This window comes from Cibotium barometz, chromosome 12, assembly GCF_041138505.1.
Source record: "Cibotium barometz isolate CiBa-2024 chromosome 12, ASM4113850v1, whole genome shotgun sequence".
Classification (NCBI taxonomy): Eukaryota; Viridiplantae; Streptophyta; class Polypodiopsida; order Cyatheales; family Cibotiaceae; genus Cibotium; species Cibotium barometz.
Window position 1 is genome coordinate 14,005,682 of NC_141057.1, and position 10,170 is coordinate 14,015,851.

The window sequence follows — 10,170 nt, forward strand, 5'->3', positions numbered from 1 at the left end:
GTACGGATGTGTGTGTGATAAAGAGGCAAGTGTGTATGAGAGAGAGAGAGAGAGAGAGAGAGAGACCAATGTTTATGTGAAGTGTGTGTGTATGTGTGAGAGAGAGAGAGAGGGAGAAAGAGAGAGAGAGAGAGAGAGACTAATGTTTATGTGAAGTGTGTGTGTGTGTGAGAGAGAGAGAGGGAGAAAGAGAGAGAGAATGTGTGTGCAAGAGACACAAGTGGAGATAATGTGTATGAGAGAGAGAGAGAGAATGCGCATCGGCGGCTATAAAAAAAAGTTCAGAACAAAGGTCTTTTAAGCGACCCCGACGGCTAAAAAAAATAATACAAATTGGGTCGCTTATGCCACCCAAACTTGGGTGTTTATGCCACTCAAAAAAGGTCGTTTATGCCACCTTCGTAAGGTCGTTTATGCCACCTTCATAAGGTCGTTTATGCCACCCAAATAGGGTCATTTATGCCACCTTCGTAGGGTTGTTTATGCCACTCAAATAGGGTCGCTTATGCCACCCAAACTTGGGTGTTTATGCCACTCAAATAGCATCGTTAATGCCACCTAACAACGTGGTTTATGCCACCCTCGAAACGTCGTTTATGCCACCCAAACGCGATGTATATGCCACCCTAAAAACGTGGTTTATGCCACCCAAAAAGCATCGTTCATGCATCGCAAAAACGTCGCTATAGAGGTCGTTTAAACGATGGTCAAGAGAGACCTTTGGAACGACTTCTGTGTAGCGACCCCCATAAGGGTCGCTACAGGTTTCTACTCTTGTAGTGATTCCCGGGGTCAATTGACTTAAAGAGCCGGGAAGTCTTCATTTCATAGTACTTTTTTAATGTTTTCTTTGTTTGTATAGATGTGGCCTGGGTCCTCATCCTCTTGTCCCATAGACCCACAGGTTGAGTCTCTCATTGAGTCTCAAGGATGATTTTCTAGGGAGGTAGAGGGCATCTTTGGCTATACTCCCACCCTCGAGCAGTTGGCAGCCTATGCAGTAGGCACCCCTTTACCATCAACAGAGTCCCTTGCCAGCTCGGGGGGGTCACTATATGTAAATCCTCTATATCACGTGCGTTCAAGGCCTATTTAAAAAGTCCCTTATCTGTGAATTTTTTAGTGAATATAATGTATCCTTTCCTATTCAAATCTGTAAATTTTTTTTAAAATACAATAAATAAATCCCCTCTGTAAATATATTTCTGTAAGTTTTAAATATTTAAAATGTCCTTCTGTTGAACCCACGTGATACTTACATATTTATACGAGTGACCCCCCCGAGCTTGCCAGGCACTTTACCCTTTCTAAGCACTTCACTTGCCTTTACATTCACCCCTTATTTGTCATTCCCAGTTAGTGCTACAGCATCTCCTACACCTACACCTTCAGGAGATGTGACACCTCACAGTCATCATGGCTCTCATGAGAGTGGCAGCCATTGTCGTAGGGAGGGTAGTCGTGGAGATATTGGCGGTCGTACCTCACGCCGCACTAGCAGTGAGAGTGGAGGTAGAGGAGATAGAAGATGCCTAGGACAGTGCTTTGGGGGTGGGGATAGTTCTTCAGAGTCACCACCACATCATCAGGGATTTAATATTCACGTGATCACAAGATTTTTTGTGATAATAACACATGTGAACAAGTTATTAACATGTTCTCATGTTATCGTTCACAAAATAACAGGTCACTTGCCATTTGGGAACCCCTTAAAAGCTTGGCTACACATGGGAATAAGCTATTCACATGTTCTCATGTTACCATCTTCACATAATAGCAGGTCAGTGGCAACCTAAGAAGATTTTTTATGCCCGACAAAGATAAATTTTTTAGGCCCTTGTGAAAGCTTTGTGAATATAACATGTGATCACAAGATTTTTTGTGTTATTAACATATGTTATTAACATGTTCACATGTTCTCGTTTACGTCAGTGAAATCCCTGCACATCATGGTGATATATCATATTATGATATATCATAGATGTGGGCGGCATAGTTGATGACTCTCGTGGGAATGAGGTGATAAACTACTTGCGCCAAGTAGTTTTTGCACACTATAAAGATTGCTTTATACATTTTAAGCAGCAAAAGGAAGAGCTTAGTGGATGATTGCATTAAAGCTGTTCACAGAAGTATCCTAATCCTCACTCAACCAAAGGTTTAATAGTAGATGGGCGGAACACAAAATCAAAGACATACTTAAGAATAGGAGGTCTCTAGTAAGGAGACATGCAAAGGAGGAGAAAGCCCGAATAGATGCCAGTCAAAATGGACACGACAAGCCATCTACTACTCATAAGGGCGAGTGTGGAAGAAAGCCAACAAGGAGGTCCTAGAAGAAGTAGTGAACCAGCAACAAAGAGAAGCGCGGCGAATACAAATGGAGCGATATGAATCGTCGCACTTCAGATCTAGAGGTCGTGCATCATGGAGGCCGAGTTTGTATGTATAGTGCAACTTGATGTCTTTTCTTTGTATTCTCTCTATTTGAGTTGTGTTATAATGTTTGTCTTGTGATGTAGCGTGACATTGTGGTAGAGATCCTACCCTAGCAGAGACTAGCTACCATCGTCACCCAATATGGCTTTACAAGTTGTACGTGGATGGTTCCCCCATAATGGTGAACCTCATTGTTGTCATTTTTTGGCTCATTATTGGTGATTTTGGGTAGACATTTGGTGCTTAACATGTAGAGGGATGTGATCTCTTGCCCTTCAGCTATCATGAAGTGGGTTCCTGTGCATCTTGGAAGTATGTTCGAGGATATGCAACCAATTCTTAGAGTGTTGCGGATCTGGAAAGGGTGCAAAAACCAAGCTATCCCTTTCCTCTTCAATCGTTTTGTGGCATGTTTGGCATATGGACTGCAGTAGATAGGGTTGTTATTTACGAATCTTCTACTACAAAGGGTTGGCCACTCATAGGATGGACCTTCTAGGTGTGCAGGTTGATCTTGAGTGTTTGGTATTTTTCCAGATATAGATGTGATCCATGTCCCAATCATGGATCATTTTTTTTCTCTCATAAAGGGATGTCCCAGGATGCAATCATATAAGAGAGGATATTGGCCAAAATTCATCACCACAAAGGTGTGGAAGAAGTTGGTCCCCTGAGGATCTTTATCTTCAAGTCTCTTAGGAGGCCTAGGCCTATGGGCCTTACAGTCTCTTAGGAGGCCTAGGCCTATGGGCCTTACAGTGGCTCCATCAGCAAGTTTCACCAATAAGGTTGTGTCTTCCATGGTGGATGCTCCCCATTTTTCCCAACATTGTTTATTAACAATAATTACTCCGGCCCCTCCATCCAGGATGGTAGTGACTTGAAGGATATCAAAGGTTATGGGTAGTGTTGCGTTGAGTTCATCTCCTTCCAAATACTGCCCGAGTTTGTTAACTTGAATAGTGGGGGTTCCACGGGGCTCTATGAATTCATCTTCTCTCATTAGTCTCATTAGAGCTATCGGGCTCTGCAAGCTCTTGCATTCTTGCCCCTAGGCATCCCTCCATCCAATCTTTCAAATCTTTCTTGGGCTAACTTGGAGTAAGGTGCCAATGGGGATTTGGATTTGAGAAGAGAGAGGAAGGAGGAGAGACCTACAATGTCCTTAGGAATGGATCCAGTTTCCTTGGTTGGATCATCTTTGTCTGTTTTGAGGCTTTTGCCAAGTATAGGGTATTGGGATCTAGACTTTTGTATCTTTCCTTTTTGGGCAATCATCCCCCCCAAGCTTTTGAGATACTCTACCATAGGATTTCCCTAGTGAACCGTTGGTGCTACCGCTCTTGAGGGGTTTTCTGAGGGGGTGCTTGGTCTTGGAATCCTCTACTCTGTTCCTGAGCTTCCTCAGTCGGTCTTATGTCAGAAATCAAAGGGCATGGTTTGAGGTATGCTATCGGAGGCTCGTCCTCAAGTTGAGCTTGACAATCCTTCACCATCTCTTGAGATACCTTTTGCCTTTCCTTTTCTTCTATGGGATTAGGGTATTCAGCTAACTTCATAGGAAGCTGGTTAGGACTAATCGACTCTCTGGCTAGGGGGGCTGGAGGTAGCAGTTGCTCCTCTTCAGATGAAGAGATTGACACATTGGGGGTCGTTCTATCTTGAGTCTTGCTTTTTATGACTACATGGCTATCTCCCTTGCCTATCGTTGTGGCCTTCTTTTCAAGAACCTTGTTGCGCATGCATGTTCTAGGACATTTCTCTGGGGATAGAACTTCTACGAGACTCGGGTGTCCCTGATTTTGCGAGGTCGATGCCTTGACTATTTGCAACATGAGCTGTGGCCCTTCTTCTTTTTTACAATCTGGTCACTGCATTAAGAGGGACCGTGTGGATGAAGCCATCTCTTACACGTAGCAAATTAATGCTAGTGCTAGGATTAGCTTCATGGGCTTTTTCTGTTGTGCTACCTACTCTCAGCAGAGCGGATAGTCCTTGTACATATGGTCAATTCCGCACGCTATGCATAAAAGGGTTAAGGTGGAAGCACTCACTAGAGTACTTGCCATTCCTTTTTTAATCACGGACACTCAACGACTCTATGATGTCTTGCACAATGCCATAGCATTTCATGGGTGGTCGTTTAGCCACCTTGTTCAAGTCCCATCCCCGTGGGTTTGGGGTGGCTAGGTATACAGGTGTTAAGACCCTAAGATCTCTCTAGATAATTGTTATGCATAAACATGCATAAATCAGGCATCAATTCATCCACTTGACCACCCTCGAGCCCAAGGGATGCACATATGAATTATAAATGAAATACATCATACCTCTACCTTGATGTCCCATACCATCAAGAGGTATAAATCCAATACAATAGCATGTAGCTATAGTGTGAAATAGTAGGTGAGTAGTTATGATCTTCTACACAAGAGAGCATAACATAACCTAAGCCTCCATGCCCCCAAGCCTCCCTTGAGTGTGCCCCATGCCCCTATTATATAGGAGGGCCCTCAAGTGACTCGACTCTCCATTTCCCATGTGTGACCCTTAGATGCCTGACCCTAATCTTAACCCTTAAGGTTAGTCCTAACCCATGCTCCACTAGAGCTTTTTCCCATGCTCCCATGCTCACAAGCCTAATGTGGGTTAGCCTCCTAGTATATGCACACATAATTTGTATATAACATACTTTCCCTCTCTCAAAATATTACACTATTGCAATGAAAAGAAGGAGAACTGCACTGAACAATATCAACTGACTCCCAAGTCCAATCCCTTATTCCCTATCTTTCCACCTAATTTTAACCTCAGGGATTAGTCAACTACAAAGTTTCCTTTCCCTGAATTTAAGTACCTTATCAGGTTCATGTGAAACATAGGATAATTCTTTGATCTCAACGAGTTATTGATATCCTCACCTTCCAGTTTTCCTTTCAATCGATTGATATGAAAGACTGGATGAACTCTAACCGTGCCAATCCGATGTATAAATCAAAATAGACCACAATATCTAGGAGATAAATTCAAGCATTTTCCTTGACAAAGTCTGAGAATGTGAGATCCCTATTCCCACCGCGCAACGGATTCGGGGTACTAGCAGCGGAAGTAGCACTTCTTGCGCGAGGTAGGGTCCCACACTCGGGGCCTCGTCCACGGATATCCGGACAAAAGACTAATCCGTCGGTTTTTCCAAAACCGAACCCGGAAAAACTTCCCTTATCCGGAAAGCACGGGCGATTCCTCCAGGATAACTTTTTACTCTAACGTAGTCAAGACCATTAATAATGATCAAACTGATCCGACTGCACCTATAAAGATACTCGGTCAGATCAAGGAAGAAACTTGCACTTGGATCATTGGGATCAACGCTTTTTTCCCCATCAAGAGGCACAGCCGTTGATTCCTATCCATAGAACAATTACTATCCGGGACTTACTTCATCTATCGTAATAACGGAAATTGAGTCTCGATTTACGGATCCATCAATCCAGCCTAACCCCATCCGATCCCATGGGTTAGCCAACCACCCAACCACTGTAGTGATGGGATCCAATTTGGAATTTGGTTAGGTTTTGTCCCGGGTACCAAGGAAAAGAGTTCCAAGGCCCCCTAGCCGGAAGTTCATGCAAACATAAAACTAGCCACACCACTTACACACCCAATATGAAATTACCTTTTTCTTAGCATCAGCTAACTTTAAAACAATCCTTTAATGAAACCATAGTACCACTGATCATAATCTTCCAATTTATCCGGTTGATTCATAATTTCCCATCATCAGAGTATCTATGGCATCATTGGCAACTAGAACGCTCACCACCTGTCCACACAGGGGCCTTTTCAATAGTTCCTAGCCCATAATACTCGGCAATATAATCACTTATAAAAATCAAGATGGACTCTCGTTGAAGATCAGCAAGATCAACCAACAGATCCATATAAAGAGCCATGGACTCATCCATTGAAGACCAGCAAGGTCAATCAACCAGATCCATGCCCGGTTTCACAAAACAACTCTTACTCCTTGTTCCAATATCTTCCACGACGCACGTGTGGGTATCTTCGGCGACCCAGAGCCCGAGCACCGTATGGTCAGCACCCTCTAGGATCCTTCGCAGGTGACCTAGCGCTTCACTCATAGGCCGCTTCCTTGGTCCCTCATCCACCGTACCGGAAGCTCACCATTTAAATCAAACCGAGGCTGGTCAAGACCTCGGTCGACCTTGCTACGCGAGACGTCCTCCATTGACTCTCCGTCAGCAGTTGCAACTTTAACAGTTAGGTCTTCATGACCTTAATCCACAAGACGGTCAAAATGCTTCCCCAGCATTCATGACATAAAACAATCATTTACAAACAGTCACAAAATACAGTTTCTAAATCAAACTCTCGTCTTTCCACATTATCCCTCCTTAGTCCACATTACTTATTCCACATTCCATTTAATGTGTACTCATTCTCATCCATTTCCTCATATCGGCGACACATTAATTCACAGACACATTCACATTCACACCCCTACATCCACATCTACATGCATACATCCATTTTTACATCCACATCCCATATCCACATTCATACATACACATCCATATCCACATCCATCTCCACATCCACATCCACATCCACATCCATACATCTACATCTACATGTTTACCTCCATTTTCACATCCTCATTTATACATCCACATCTCATATCCACATTCATACATACACATCCATTTTCACATCCATACATCCACATCCACATGTATACCTCCACTATCACGTCCTCATTCATACATCCTCATCCACACACATACATCCACATCCACATTCCCATTCATATCTATACATCCACATCTACATCCACATACATACATACATCCACATTCACATTCCATATCCATATCTACATCCACATTCACATACATCCACATCCACATTCCCATTCACATCTATACATCCACATCTACATCCATATTCATATACATCCACATCCACATTTCCATTCACATCTATACATCCACATCTACATCCACATACATACATACATCCACATCCACATTCCCATTCACATCTATACATCCACATCTACATCCACATTCCCATTCACATCTACATCCACATTCACATACATCCACATCCACATTCCCATTCACATCTATACATCCACATCTACATCCACATTCACATACATCCACATCCACATTCCCATTCACATCTATACATCCACATTCATATACATCCACATCCACATTCCCATTCACATCTATACATCCACATCTACATCCACATACATACAAACATCCACATCCACATTCCCATTCACATCTATACATCCACATCTACATCCACATTCACATACATCCACATCCACATTCCCATTCACATCTATACATCCACATTCATATACATCCACATCCACATTCCCATTCACATCTATACATCCACATTCCCATCCACATTCCCATTCACATCTATACATCCACATCCACATCCATATACATATATACATCCACATCCACATTCCCATTCACATCTATACATCCACATTCACATCCACATTCACATACATCCACATCCACATCAACATTCACATTCATACATATACATCTACATGTATACATCCACATCACATTCATACAACCACATTACATTCATTCTCGTTCTAACACATCCCATATACATCTTAACACATCCTAACTCATCTTAACACATTCTATCACATCTCATACACATCTTATCACATCTTTTTACATCTCATACACCTCTTATCACATCCTATCACTTTCCATACGCATCTTATCAAATCTTATCACATCTCATACACCTCTTATCACCTCCTATCACTTTCCATACGCATCTTATCAATTCTTATCACATCTCATACACCTCTTATCACATCTTATCACATTTCATATCTTTTTTAAGAGAATTCTTATATTTAGTATAAGATTTCTCTACACTTTTATTTATGCATAAATTCCATTTAAGGAGACTAACAGTTTCGAAATTAAAATCAATCTTTTATGCATCTTCTTATGCATAAGTTCAATTTGGTAGGAATTACACTTTTAGAATAAAAGAATTTCTCTTATGTATCTAAGTTATGCATAAAATCCATTTATGAGGAAAATCACACTTTTAGTATAAAAAGAATATCTTTTATGCATACCACTATGCATGAAATCCAATATGATAAAAGTAACACTCTTACAATAAAATAATCAACTTTTATGCATACCTCTATGCATGAAATTCAATTATGATAAAATCACACTTTTATAATAAAATAATCAACTTTTATGCATACTTCTATGCATGAAAATTAAAAATGATAAAAGTAACACTTTTGATATAAAAAATTTCTTTTATGCATACTTCTATGCATGAAAATTAAAAATGATAAAAGTAACACTTTTGATATAAAAAATTTTCCTTTATGCATACTTCTATGCATGAAAATTAAAATGATAAAAGTAACACTTTTGATATAAAAAATTTTCCTTTATGCATACTTCTATGCATGAAAATTAAAAATGATAAAAATAACACTTTTGATATAAAAATTTATCCATTATGCATACTTCTATGCATGAAATAAAAATGGTAAAAATAACACTTTTGATATAAAAATTTATCCATTATGCATACTTCTATGCATGAAATAAAAATGGTAAAAATAACACTTTTGATATAAAAACTTATCCTTTATGCATGATATTAAAATTCAATTTCTCCATGATGGTAATGAAATTCTTTCAATTAATCTAGGATGATAATTCCTAGAATATGGTAGGAAGTCCTCTTTTTATGCTTTGAATGAGATTATTTTATGCATAATTTTTATAAAAATTTTGCCATAGCTCCGCTGCTATGACTGATAAATCTCAATTTTTCTAAGGGATAATGCTTATCATTAAGGAAATAATTAAAATAATCTCTAATTGGATTATTAATCCATAATGGATTGAATCATTAATATACATAAACTAAAAGCATAGAAAAAAGCCATTAATTTGGCCTCAAGCATAGCTTAATCTTGGGTTAAGAAAAAGCTTTATGAAAAGCTTGATTTAGATTGAGAACGGGTCATGAGTATGACCATTTCTTGAGTGAGGGAGAGAATTTACATAAAAATCATTAGAATTTAAACATAAATGAAAATTAACTTCAATAGCATTATGTAACTCTTCACTACTATTCAAACTTCAATAGCATTTAAAAAAAACCATACCAATTAAACTTCTCAAGCTTGAGAGGGGTTGAGAAGAGAGAAACATTGAGAGATTATAGAAAGATCAATATTCACTAATTACCTTACAACTTGCTTGATTCTTTGTTCACGGTAGAGGCCCCCAACCAATCAATTAATTAAGTATGTTGATGGAGCCACTAATGGGGATTGAAGAAAGAGGAAAGCTCCAAAAACTAGTGAATTATTAAATGAATTCACAGTTCTTGGCTTAGGTGGAGTAGAGTAACGATGCATAAACACTATATATTTTTCAACAAGAGGGAGGCTTCTATTTATAGGAAAAATTGAGCTCCTAACCAAACAAACTGATTCTAGAATTTTCTAAATCAGTTTGGTCAATAATTGACCATTTTAGGTCAGTTAAGCTAACTTTTTGGAACTAGACTTGAATGAGGAGAGAGGAGAGATGAAATATCTCAATTTTTATGAGTTTAAAACTCATTCAAGCATGTGAAATATGCACCTCCTTTAAAGAACTCCCCTTCCTT